Source organism: Peromyscus californicus, unplaced genomic scaffold (assembly GCF_007827085.1).
Source record: "Peromyscus californicus insignis strain IS unplaced genomic scaffold, ASM782708v3 Scaffold_9__1_contigs__length_137607984, whole genome shotgun sequence".
In the NCBI taxonomy this organism is placed as follows: domain Eukaryota; kingdom Metazoa; phylum Chordata; class Mammalia; order Rodentia; family Cricetidae; genus Peromyscus; species Peromyscus californicus.
Window position 1 is genome coordinate 118,975,861 of NW_026294617.1, and position 14,391 is coordinate 118,990,251.

At 38.2% G+C, this 14,391-nt stretch overlaps 1 protein-coding gene across 1 annotated transcript in view; it reads right to left on the bottom strand.

Moving 5' to 3' along the window:
* Bmpr1b (bone morphogenetic protein receptor type 1B) overlaps nucleotides 1-14,391 on the bottom strand; it is a 340,275-nt gene that overhangs the window by 242,308 nt on the left and 83,576 nt on the right. The window contains exon 2 of the mRNA XM_052730762.1: nucleotides 6,097-6,163. The gene's annotated coding sequence lies outside the window, so the exon portion shown is untranslated. The remainder of the gene's footprint in view (nucleotides 1-6,096; nucleotides 6,164-14,391) is intronic.

Here is a 14,391-nt window from a genome sequence, read left to right on the forward strand (position 1 = left end):
TCATTATCTAATATAGCCTTGCCCATATGTAGAAGGGCTTTAAAATGTACTTTGAGCCCAAGGTTAGGCAAAAATGCTTTCCCAAAATGTTGGCCTAAGCCTATAATCATGGAAAAATCTGATTACAGATCTTCTGACAAATAATCAGATGAATATAATCACTGAGTAACAGAGGAAGTAATCAGTATTATTCATTTGATCAAACTAAATTTAAAAAGATTGAATACATCCAGTGTTTTTCATGATGCTTTCCATTGATAACATTTATATTCAAGGAATCTTTTAAATTCCATACTCTGAGGAAGTATGAGGCAGTGAGGAGGAGCAGAGGAGTGGTTCAGATGGTTCAAAGGCCAGTTCTTACTTTCTTTACCCTAGCTAAGCATCCTAGCTTCTCTGTGCCATGGTTTCCACATCTGCAAAACAAGCAAGGAGTAGCAACCACTCTCTGGAGTGTTAGAAATAGTAAATAACATGATAGATCCAGAAACACATTACATGCATCTGTTATCCATAATTACCATCAAGACTGTAACCAGGGTTTTTAAAAACCAGAAAAAATTATAAGGAAACTTTGGTGAGATCTAAAGACATAATATGGGATCATTTTACTGTAATAAAATCATTAAAATAAAATCAACAAGGCAGTACTAAAATATTCAACTGATAGTCAAAGAGTTGATAGTTTTAGTTCCATAAGGACTTCATATAACAGGCTAAAACTGTAACAGATAAACTGAGAAAGACATTGTGAAAAACTCACACATTAAATACACATGTTTAGAAAACATGCCAGAGGTAATAAATAAATAAATAATAAAGCCAGTTAAATGAAATTTGTGGAGCCTGTTTTCTGAGTATCTAAGCTCTGCCATTAAACACAGTGGACCAGATCCAGGGATGGAGCAGCCAGTCCTAGGTGTCATATGAGGAAATGAAAGGAAGCAAACACCACCACCACCATGGTACTGAATCCTGTGTTCTAACCCCATGAAGAAAGTAACTCTGAATGGCCAATCCATATATGTTCAGCTTCTACTTTCTTCATCCATTTGAAGCTCATAAAACAAATCTCCTATGTTCAGCTCATTGGTCAAGGACACAGCTTTCTAAATTTTTGTACAGGCTGTCAAATTCATAGATCCTAATTAAAATAAAATTAAACCTTTAAAGCAAATTTGTTGAAATTTTCTAAAGGAATCAAAACTTATTAATGCAAAGGAATACTGTTACCACATGGAAAAAATGGGATAAAAATCTTCCCCTGAATATCTAATTAGGATAGATTTTCATAACATTGCTACTCGTTGAAAACAGATTTACCTATGCTCTTGAAACAAACACAAATCACACAGCACTCCAGAAGGCATTTTTACAGCATATATATATATATAATATATATATATATAATATTTTTTTTACTTCTTTGGTTTTTTGAGAGACGGTTTCTCTGTGTAGTTTTTGGTGCCTGTCCTGGATCTTGCTCTGTATATCAGACTGGCCTCGAACTCACAGAGATCAACCAAGCTCTGCCTCCCGAGTGCTGGGATTAAAGGTGTGTATCACCACTGCCTGGCAGTATATTTTAAAGAGCTTTAAGGTTTAAGGCCAGCCCCAGCTACGTAAGTATTTCTGAGGCTAGCCTTGGTTTAGTAATGAAACTTTGTCTCAAAACAACAAAAAAGCTTTAAAATGTTCTCAGGTTGAACATGATGATGCATGCCTAGAATTCCAGTATTTAAGAGGCTGAGGCAGGAGGATCATGAGTTCTATCTAGACCAGCCCTAGACTCTGTCGCAAAAAGAAAATAATAAAAAGATACTTCCACAGATACACAGAAAAGCTCTCATAGATGTAGTAGTTTTATTTTGTTACCAACTGTCTTATTATTTATTTTAAGAACACTGTTAAATATTATTATTGCTGGATAATATAAGCAGTGTAATTTAATGATTCAATGATTGCTATTTCTGGGGAAAAAAATGGGTGTATTATGGCCTCTACATTCCTTCATCTCACTGTTCAATGACATAGTTACAAATTTACTCCACAAGCTGAGCCACTCCCGTTGTCCTGACATGCCTTCAGAAAGCACACACTTGGTAGCAATCTTACCTACACACAGTAGGTATCTACCATAAGCCATTACTCTAAGTATCTTCAGTATTAACCCTTGGGGGAGGGTTCTATAGGCGACCTTTAACTACAGAGCCTAGTGTACAAGCTGAGGCTCCCTTGCTTTTCTGAGTTATCCAATTCAGTGACTAGAACTCTCACTCTGAAGCCTGCCCATGTGACTGGGCTCTCGCCATACCCCATGTCTGGTGAAGGGCTCTTTTCCTGTGGGCATGAACTAGAGGACCACATCAACAACTGTGCTTCAGCCACAATTCTCCAGAAGAGCGGAACCATAGAATACATATACAATTCCAAAGGGAGAGTTGGTCACATGATCGCAGGCTAGGTGGTCCAACAGTGGTTGTGTACACATCAAAAAGGCTGAGAACTGGGAAGCTGCTGGTCCCATGATGCCAAGTAAGTATAAATCAAGGCCTAGAAGCACCCTACAATGTCCCTGCTGGGAGTCCTGTTGAACTGCTCAAGGAGTCTGGTAGGCAGTAGAAGCCTTCAATAGGAAAGGTTCTTACATGCTGGCTTTATCTTTTTCTGCTTTCCTTCCATCTAGGCCCCAGCACACTGGATGACACTACCCACATTCCAGGCAGATCTTTCCCCCTTAGTCACTCTCTCACATATCAATTCTCCCTGCAAATGTCCTCAAAGGCACACCCAGAGGAATACTTTACTAATCCCCTAGGCATCAATCAATCCAGTCAAGTTGACCATCAAGATTAACGATAAACAATTGGAAGCATGACCCCCAAATGGATAAAAACCTTTTCCAAACACTTCACCCTGATCCTCAGAAGGCTACTGATGTTCTGCCCCACACCTGAAGTGCTAATGTCTGCAGCAGGACAGCAACTAGATCACAAGCTATTGATTTCTATCATCTCCCCAGTCATTTCTCCCCATAAAAAAAAATTCCATGCTTCTGATAAACAAGTATGGCAGTCAACTTTGTATACAATAATAATAAAATCTATGCTATTATTATTTTACAAAGGGAAGGTTTATTTCGGTTCACGGAGGTTCTAGCACAAAGTTGCATGGCAACACGAACTCTGAGCCTCTGGTGAGGGCAGCGCACCACAGCAAAGGCATGAAGAACAAATCACTTACATTGTGAACCAGGATGCAAGAAGAGAGGACCATTGAGATCCCACAATCCCTTGATCCAAAGACCTTGCACAAGATCCACAGCCTTTTCATCAGCAGCCTATAAGATTCCCACCTTACACAGGTCCACAGCCCTTTTGACAGGGCAGTGATAGATACCAACCTTTTACCTCAGAGATGTTTGTAATGCAACCAGAGGTATATAATATTAGTCACCCAAATATTCTCCATGCTGAAAACTTCAATTTTGAAACAATGATTGAGATGATAGGTGTGTCAATTTACCATGATCTAAGCATTAGATATTGCATATATGTAAATTGTTACACTTCAGTAAATTATTTTAAAATATTTTTAAAAACCAAAAGCAAATTTAACTTCAAAATACTTAGCTCAGGGAAACAAATTAGATTCCATTTACAGCTCCCAAAAGATAACAGTAGGAGCCATAAACTAAATTATTTCTACATTCTTACTTAAAATTATGTACCCAGGGGCTGGAAAGATGGATCAGCAGTTAGGACCACTTGCTGATCTTGTGGAGGACCTGGGTTCAGTATCTAACACCCACATGGAGAATCACAACCATGTATTAACTCCAGTTCCAGGGAATGCAATGCCTCTTCTGGGCTCCATAGGAAACAGGCATGTATGTGGTGCACATGCATACATGTAGAGTAACACCCATACATATAAAATAAAATTCAGTCATTTTTATTTTTAAAAAGTAGCCGGGCGGTGGTGGCGCACGCCTTTAATCCCAGCACTCAGGAGGCAGAGCCAGGCGGATCTCTGTGAGTTCGAGGCCAGCCTGGTCTACCAAGTGAGTCCCAGGAAAAGGCGCAAAGCTACACAGAGAAACCCTGTCTCGAAAAACCAAAAAAAAAAAAAAAAAAAAAAAAAAAGTATATAACCAGGGGGTTGAAAGATGGCTTAGCAATTAAGAGCAATGGTTGCTCTTCCAGAAGACCCAAGTTCAATTCCTACCACCCATATAGCAGCCAACAACTATCTGTAACTCCAGTTCTAGGGGACCCACCACCCTTTTCTAGACTCCATGTGCACTGCACACACATGGTACATAAACACAGGGCCACTATATATATATATATATATATATATATATATATATATATATATATATATATATATATATATATATATATATATATATATAAAACGATAAATATTTTAAATGTACGTAACCAACATTTCTTGCAGTCATTTTAAAAAATAAAAGCTTTGATAAATATGTACAAGTATTACTCAAAAACTTTCCTGAGTATATTTACTTTGATTTAAAGGTTTAAAAAATGAATCTAAAGGGAAAAGGTACATTAAAATGCATAGTTTTTGCCAGGCATGATGGCTCATGCCTTTAATCTCAGCACTTGAGAAAAAGAGGCAGGTGGATCTCTGAGTTTGAAGCCAGACTGATCTAGAAAGTGAGTTCCAGGACAGCCAGGGCTATATAGAGAAACCCTGTCTCATAAACAAACAAACAAGTAATAAAAATTTTTGAATGCATAGTTTTAATTCTTCATTTTCTTCTTCATTTCTTGTTGGAACAGACATAAAAAATCAAAGTACATTTTGAGATCATTATTATGAGCCAGTTCACCCTGCAGCATTGACATAAAACAAGCATCAATACAGTCAATCAGCACGCTCCTGATCTATTTTCCTTATTTATATTCCTCTTAATTAAATATAAACTGGTTTAAACTCACCTAGTAAGTTTTTTCTATTAATTTTTGGTAATATTTAGATTTTACTTATCTACTGATCCTCTTCCCCCCCCCCCCCCCCCCCCCCCGCAAAAAAATCGAGCACCCCCTCTAAATTGACTCATAAAAATCTGACATCCTGCTTCTTAAATATTTTTAGTCTACATGCAGTGATCTTTTACTATATTGCATTGTATGAATTTGTTCACCTGTGGTATAGTTGCTTGAAAACTATGAGATTTATGTCTGAAGCCTTCTAGAACCTTTTATTTCCTTTCTCAACTAGGGTTATGACTTAGGGAGTTGCCCCCTATGGCTACCTTTGTTACAAAAAGGACAAATGCAAGTGACAATGTTTTCAATAGTCAACTCTATGTAATTTTGTTTATTTTATTTTATATGTATGGATATTTTAACTGAATGTGTGTCTGGTGCCCAGAAGGAGTCAGATCCCCTGGAATTGGAGTTTGATAGTCATGAGGTACCATCTGGGTGCTGGGAGTTGAACCCAAGTCCTCTCAAGGAGCAGCAAGGACTCTTAACCACTAAACCTTCTCTTCAGCCCTTCTGAAATGTGTAGGCCAAGCTGGCCTCAAATTCACGCTCCTCCTGACTCCACCTCTTCAGCATAGCCTACTGATGATGTCATAGCCAGCATGAAGCATGTGCCACCCACTTCACATTTCCTTCTAAAATTAGTGAAGCCATTGGAACCATCAGCCTTAAAAGAGTGGTGGAATAAGTTTTCATGAAAGCAAAATAATTTCGTAATCTAGTTTGTACTAACCTGAAAAATGTTGTCATAATGAAGTCATCAATATTGGAGAAAAGTCATGACTGAGTGTGTAAATGTTTGTGGAACAGACTAAGTGTGTAAGCCAACATTACAAGTGAAAGAAATGAGCTTGCTCCTTGCAGAACAAATCCACATCCACTCTGTCACACTGATATACACCAGTTTTCCTTATCTTGTGTACTTTTGGTGATAATTAGAGGAACAATCACACATTCACTCATTGTATAAATTGTATCTTTCTCTTGATTTCAGCAGACCATAAAGTCAATATCAAAAAGCAATAATGTCACCTACCAAGCATCCCAAACTCTTTAATAATTACCATGACTTTACCTTTATCAGCAAGGCATTGAATGATCCTCACTTCCTTTCACATCTAACGAGTACCTTGAACTCCAGCCTGTAAACAGAGGATTAAAAAATTGAGTTTCTATTTGCTTTAATCTGTTGACTTGCAGAGAGTAATTTATTAGTACATCTGCAGAAGGAACAGAAAAGCAGACACACACCATGAACCTTGACATTCTTCCCTACTCCTTTTGTATAGGAAAGCATACTTTATCAACACAACAGACACTACACGTTTTCTTTCTGAAAAACAACATGAAGTCTAAGTGGACTTGCAATTACTGGATGCTTTAATATGAGGTATTGTGTAATGAAAATAGCACAGATTTGTGAATAGATATATAAACCACATTTTATCCACAATATTTTTCTAACAAAATTTGTTTAAGCTTAAATATATATACTTGTTTAAATACATACATTATATATAAAACATATATTGAATATATTAAACAAATATTCATGGGAATGTATGAGTATGTGTATTTATGTATATATCTATTTGTGTATGTATCATATTTTCACAGCCTTTGAGTATTCACAATAAATTAATACATTTTCTAATAAACTATATCAACCACAATTAGATCTTGATTGGATAAGAAACATGTTTTTCTGTGTATTCATATAATCCATGTTTTTCTATGTTTTTAAAACTTAAGAGAATAAAGTGAATAACAAATATAATAAACTGATGAATAAATATTATAAATAAAAATAAATAATAAACTGAAAAATAAAATAAACACTAAATAAAGAAGGCTAAATGCAGTACAACTATGTCTCATAGTAAGGTTAAAAAAAACACACACAAAACAAAGATAAGATTACAACACTTTTCACTCTATTGCTGACAGATCAAGTTGTCAAGGGATTATCTGGATTAAACTGCCAAAGGTTATGACTCCCACATAGTTCCAAAACAAACTAAAATCCACATCATAGTTCAAAATTAACCCTAGGATTTTGTCAGATACAAATGTCTTTAATCAAAATCAGGGAATAACTTTGATTCACAACACAAAGCACTTCAATAGCTTGTGAAACAAATGGTCTAGATTTTAATGGCAAATGTGAAATTAGAATTTTTTTTTTTTTTGGTGCTGCAATGTAAAGCAAATTACAAGTTTTAAGGGCCAAGTCACATTCATGAGAAGGTGGCTCAATGGGCAGAAAGGCTTGCCACATGAGGACCTGAGTTCAGATCCAGGGAACCCTTAAACACTAAACATGGCTGCGTATGTCTGTAATCGCACAGCTGGGACAAGGAGGCAGGGATTTCTGGGGCTTGCTGTCATCTAAAAACAGTAAGCTCCAAGTTCCATGAGTCTGTCTCAAGGGAATAAAGTGGGTCATAATAGAGCAGACCACCTGACATCCCACACATGCATGTGCACACACAGACAGACAGACAGACAGACACACACACACACACACACACACACACACCACCACCACCACCACCACCACCACCACCACCACCACCACCACCATCAACACCATCACATATCAGATGCCTTAATAAACTAGCATAAGTTACAGCACTCTACAAGATAATCAAATTGAGATACATCCTTCCATGGCAGTTCTGTCTGATACTAACATGAGAATGTGTTTCAGTTAGAGCATCAACTTGATGCATAGTAACTAATTAATAAGAAATAATAATAAGCCGGGCGGTGGTGGCGCACGCCTTTAATCCCAGCACTCGGGAGGCAGAGCCAGGCGGATCTCTGTGAGTTCGAGGCCAGCCTGGACTACCAAGTGAGTTCCAGGAAAGGCGCAAAGCTACACAGAGAAACCCTGTCTCGAAAAACCAAAAACCAAAAAAAAAAAAAAAAGAAATAATAATAAAAAAGGAATCAATGCATTAATAACTGCAATCCATCCCAGATTAGAGGAGTTATTGACCCTCCTCAATGGTTTGATTCCTTCATCTTAAAACAATATAATGTATTGAAATGGCCCTAACATCCAGTGAGACCTTGATGTTACAGACAGTATGAATAGTGCAGCATATTAAGTAATTTTAAAGTACGGGTTATAAACAAAATTTTATTTCCTTACAGAAAATATAAATACTGAGCATCCACTCTATGTCAAGGGTTTTCTTCCCAAACAGAATATCCAGCCTTGTAAATGGGGGAAAAAAAATCACACCTTTTAAAAGGCAGAATATATTCAGGACCAGAGAGGTAGCTCAGCATGTAAAGGGGCTTGCCACCATGATTGGCAATCAGAGTTTCAACCCTGGATCCCACATGATAAAAGAAGAGATCTGATTACCACAAGTTGTCTCTGACTTCCACATGCACACAAACACACATGCACAAATATGTGTACATACACACACACACACACAGTATTTTTAAAGCAAGATAGCAATTTTTACTTGCTATCCTTTCAAAATATTTTATTCAACAAGAGGATAAGGCATGACTCTGAGAGGACACAAATTATATTGAGTGTGTAAAAACATGGAGCCATCACCAATATGATATATATAACAATGTGGATTTTTATACCCACTTCTCAAAAAAACAAAAACAGAAAATGTATCCTCCTCCAGATGGAGAGAAGTGAGAAGTGGCTTAGAGCAGGGCCATGGATCTCCTCTAGATATCATCTCATAAACATAAACTCACTACAGAACAGAAGTTTTATATTCCAGCAAAAAAAAAAATCTAAAGATAAAACGGTATTGTTAGGTTGAAAGCTGAGTTCGTGACCTCAGGAATCTTTTTAGGGTCAACCTGCTGCCATGACAGCTCTCAGATACTAGAGTGGAAAATTTACCCACAAATTTGCCTCAACACACAAGCAAGACAATAGTTCATAACTCAAAGACCAGTATGACAAGGAAGAGAATCTTGATGGATCTATAGATCACACCATAAAAGGAAGTACCTAGGGGGAACCATGCAGATGTAATCTCAGGAACTTTACAAAAGAATTCCGACAACTTCTTGGTGAGATGCACCGTGTCCACTGACTTCGAAGATCAAGTGCACACCTGACTCCCTCACCAGAAATTCCTAGATTAAACTATGTTTGAATATGAAAAATTCTCCTTAATTAGAGTACTGGACTACACTGAGGTGAAACCAGGGCACGCTGTTCATGCTTCCTTGCCCTGAACAGTCCTTTGGTAAACGCAGGAAGGCTTTTGAATAGGCTGACCTTCCTTTTCAAATACTACACTATAGATTTTCTTTCTTTCTTTCTTTTTTAAACAGGATTTCTCTGTGTATCTCTGGCTGTCCTGGAACTTGCTCTGTAGACCAGGCTGGCCTCAAACTCAGAAATTCCCCTACCTCTATCACCCTAGTGCTAGGATTAAAGGTGTGCGCCACCAGACCTAGCAAGATTATGGATTTTTTTAAAATACCCACCAAAAGGGGGGTGTTTAAAAACAAGTGGTTAAGCAGTCTAAACACATAATCTACCAGAAGAATATTTTCTATCTTCTTACTTCAAGAAACTTATTTATATCCTTACCAAAAAAAAGAAAAGAAAACACCTCCAAGAATTCTATTTTTCATCTTGTAAAATATGTATCATGGTTGGTACTTACTTATCTTTTATTAAATGTTCATTCTCACTACATAGTTATATTCTGTCACAAATGAAAGACTTTGTATAATTTAACTCTTCTTCATACTCCCATAGACCTTTACTCAGATTGGAAACTCAGTACAAAAGTAGATTAGAACATTAATTCGTCTAGCATTTTCTAAGTAATTATTATGAGCTAGATATCACAAGATCTCAAGGAAGGACAAAGATGAATAAGCTATACACGACATCTATTTTTAGAGACAATGTTCCAAACAGTCAAAATAATTCTGAAAGAACAATAAAGCTAGACAAATTATAACTCTGGATTTCAAAGATCATGGTAAAGGTATAATAATCAAAACAGTGTCTTGGTGTCATGAAGACAGAAACACATGTAACTGAGGCAGAAGAGACAGCAGAAAGAAAAGTCTCACATGCGGCCAAAGGTAGTCTGACAAGGGGAACAAGAGCATTCAAAGCAGAAAGAGAAGCTATTTCAACAACTGATCCTGGGAAAACCAGATATTCACATGTCAAAGAAGGTTAGACTCTCACCTAATACCATCTGCAAAAACAAATAAGCGCTGGATCAAAGATTTAATTCTAGAGCAAGGGTTTTGGAAGCCAAGAAAAAGCTTAGGAAAGAAGAGTTATGACAATAGATTTGGCAATGGTTTGAAAACAAAAAAGCAAAAGCATGGAAATGAGACTACTAAAGGCAAGAAAACACTTGATTTGAAAAATGGGTAGAGAACCCCAACACTACTCCTGCAAAAATGGCCAGCAGTATCATGAAACCATGCCCCATGTCTCTAACTGATGAAAGCTGAATCACAAATGTTCCCCAAAGGCACATAAGTTGAGCTTTGGTTTCATGGTGGTACTATTCTGAGGTATGAAAACCTCTGTAAGGTAGGGAGACCATTGGGTCACTGGGCAAGTGTCCCTAAATGGGCATGAGAGACCCCAGTCCTCTCTTCACCCCTAACTTATGGTATTTGAGGTTTGCTTTAACCATGTGCCCCACCATGTGCTGCATTGCCAAAAACCCAAAGTAATGGAGCCAACTGATCATGTGCACAATTGTGCAAGACCGTGAGACATTTTCTCTTTATATGCTAATTAGTAATGACATTTTGTCATAATGATGGAAAGTGCTAACTAATGGAGTAATACCATATGAGAGATCACCTAACATCCAATTATAATGTCCACTATCAAATTCTGGGATGCAGAGGTATAGTTCAGTGAAAGAGCATTACAACTCTCTTAGTTTGATCACTGGGAGAGGATGGGGAATATGGAAAGATTAAAACCCATATGCACTGTTGGGAGAAATGTGAAATGATGCAAACATTATAGAAAAGAAGATGGTGGCTCCTCAAGAAGTCAGTTATAGAACTACCAGGCAGTCTAGTAATCTTACTCTTGAGTGTATATCCCAGACATGAAAAACAATGTCCAAGAATTTCAAGAAGGATCACAAAGAGATGCTTATATAATGTCTGATCATAGCAATAGCATCTAAAAATAGTCAAGATGTGGGAGCAACCCAAATATCCACTGAAGTATGTACACATAAACAAAATGTGGTATATACAATGAATGAAATATCATTCAGCCTTAAAAAAGAAGGAAAGCCTATTTCATGCTACCACATGGGACCTTAAGAATATTATGCTGTTGAAATAGCCAATCCCCAAAAAATAAATAGTGGGTATCTAAATCAAACGCATAAGAACATAAAGCTGCAAAGTGGTCACCAGAAGTGTTGGGGGAGGGCAGGGATTGGGAGCAACGGTATAATGGGTATAATTTCAGGTGTGCAAGATGAGCAGCTCTGCAGAGCCATTGCCCAGCAGTGTGAATACTGCTAATACTCTGAGGCACATTCATAAAAGTGGTTATGATGGTTAATTTTTTTTCTTTTTTTTAATTTTATTTTTTGTTAAGAAATTTTTTTCATTCATTTTACACACTAATCAAAGATCCCCCTCTTCCCTCCTCCTGCCCACTCCAGTCTCCCCCTCCCTACCCACCCTCTACTCCTCCCCCAAAAGAAGGCAAGGCCTCGCATGGGGAAACACACTCAGTAGAGACAAGTTCAAGCCCTTCCCTCTGCCTCAAGACTGCACAAGGTGTTCCATCATAGACAGTGGGCTCCAAAAAGCCCCATCATGCACCCAGGTTGGATTCTGATCCTACTGCCAGGGGGCCTCACAAGCAGATCAAGCTACACAATTGTCTTTCCATGCAGAGGGCCTAGTCCAGTCCCATGCAGGCTCCACAGCCATTGATCCAACTTTATGAGTTCCTACTAGTTTGGTTTGGTCGTCTCTGCAGGTTTCCCCATCATGCTCCTGATGCACTTGCTCATAGAATCCCTCTTCTCTCTCTTTGACTGGACTCCTGGAGCTCTGCCTGGTGTTTGGCTGTGGATCTGCATCTGCTTCCATCAGTCATTGGAGAAAAGCTCTGTGAGGATAGTTAGGGTATTCACCAGGCTGATCACTGAGGCAAGCCGGTTCAGTTCAGGCACCCTCTCCATTATGGTGGGTGAATTTCAGTCAATGGCTCTTTCCATATTTTTATAGTCAATAAGACATAAGTAATGAGCTATACACAGGAAACTGCAAGACAAGCATGTAGCTAGAGTTTTCCTGCCTGGCCCACGGTCAGAGCAAATCTCTCTCACCTGCCAGTCCCTCACCTGCCAGTCCCACAGACGCTCAGACCCGACCAAGTAAACACAGAGACTTATATTGGTTACAAACTGTATGGCCGTGGCAGGCTTCTTGCTAACTGTTCTTACAGCTTAAATTAATCCATTTCCATTAATCTATACCTTGCCAGGTGGCTTATGGTTTACCGGTACTTTACATCTTCCTTGTCCTGATGGCGGCTAGCAGTGTCTCTCTGTCTCAGCCTTCCACTTCCCAGCTCTATTCTCCTCCTTGTCCCGCCTATACTTCCTGCCTGGCCACGGGCCAATCAGTGATTTATTTATTGACCAATCAGCAACACATTTGACATACAGACCATCCCACAGCACAAGCATGTATAACCTTTGAGTGTGGATGAGATTTAGACAGAGGAGGGTGGAGAATCTAAGTAGAAAATTCAACTAATAAGTCAACTGAGTATAAGAACAAACCTGCAGCTGACAGAGAACTGAGTGACCCAGGTGGAACCAGAACAGTATATGGAACTTCATGGCATATGGTGGTCAGTCAGTCCTCAACAGAGAGTCAACAAATGGCCAAACACACAAAGCTCTGACCACACAGTGCAGGATGAGAGAAGAAATTGGGGTATCTGCTACCACTCAGCACTGACCCTGGAAATCAGAACCAGTGTGAAAAGAACTCAGGTGGAGAGTTTCACACACCAGATACATTTGATGTGCTCTGGGGACCCTACAGACAACCCCATGATCTGGATCCTTAAATGGAGACCTAGATATCTTTCGAAACCCCATAGAGACCCATGCTATGTATGAACTACACCCAACTGAATTTTCCTGTCTTGAAGCCTCTGAGAAGACTATGCCTAAGTACATCTGAGACTCACATTAAGACTCACAGGGTGCATTGTACATGTAGTTGTTCTTTTATATGACTGATGGTTATATTTCATTGATTTATGTTTTCTTAAGTAGCCCCCAAAATAGATTCAATTTATATATATCATTTATGAAAGATGAAGGAATAAAATCAAATTTCTCATCTATAAAAATTAACAAATTCACATAATTTTAAAATGAAGACAGAATATGAAATTTTATATTTCAAATAAATATCAGCAACTAACTCTCAATTGTACTGTTAAGAAAATTTCAAACTATTGTTCCTAAGTTTAAAATTAATTTTTCCCAATATTTTTGTGCTTTCCAAGACTATTTTCAACTACTGTTAGTATTTCAGAACTATTTCTACAAAGGGTCACACTCTCTTTTACTGAAATTACCACTTCTGAAACCCCAAACCATATTGTAGGCCTTCACTGACAATGCTATGCAAAGCTGAAATATTAAAAAATAACCTGTGAGGTCACAGAGGCTGCCACCAGCCAGTAAAAGAAAACAGACCTCATTGCCAGGATGTCAATTACCCAGCCCTGGGCACTGGCTCACAGAAAGCCACAGCTTAAAATCATTATAAAGATAGCATTAAGACAATTAAACAAATTACTTGGGCTCATGAGTCCTTAAAATCCCTTCCTAACTTAAAAAAAAAAAAAAAAAGGTACCAGAGGACCACCTCAGAAATTGAGGTAAATTACAGAAAAGTGTTACAGCATGAGCAAGTGCTCATTTACTTTCCTCTTGCAATTTAAAAATTTTCCAAGCATCTTAAAATCAGGCTTTGGGGTATTTCAGCAATGCATACAAACTAAGCAAGTTGTTTAAGTATTTCAGCAATATGAGAACTTTCAAAATAACCAGCACACATAGGTGGTAAACTAAGCTTATGATTTTTTTACTGTAGCTAGAGTTTTCCTGCCTGGCCCACAGTCAGGACAAATCTCTAACACCCGCCAGTCCCACAGCCATTCAGACCCAACCAAATAAACACAGAGACTTATATTGGTTACAAACTGTATGGCCGTGGCAGGTTTCTTGCTAACTGTTCTTACAGCTTAAATTAATCCATTTCCATTAATCTATACCTTGCCACATGGCTCATGGCTTACCGGCATCTTCACATGCTGTTTCTCATCATG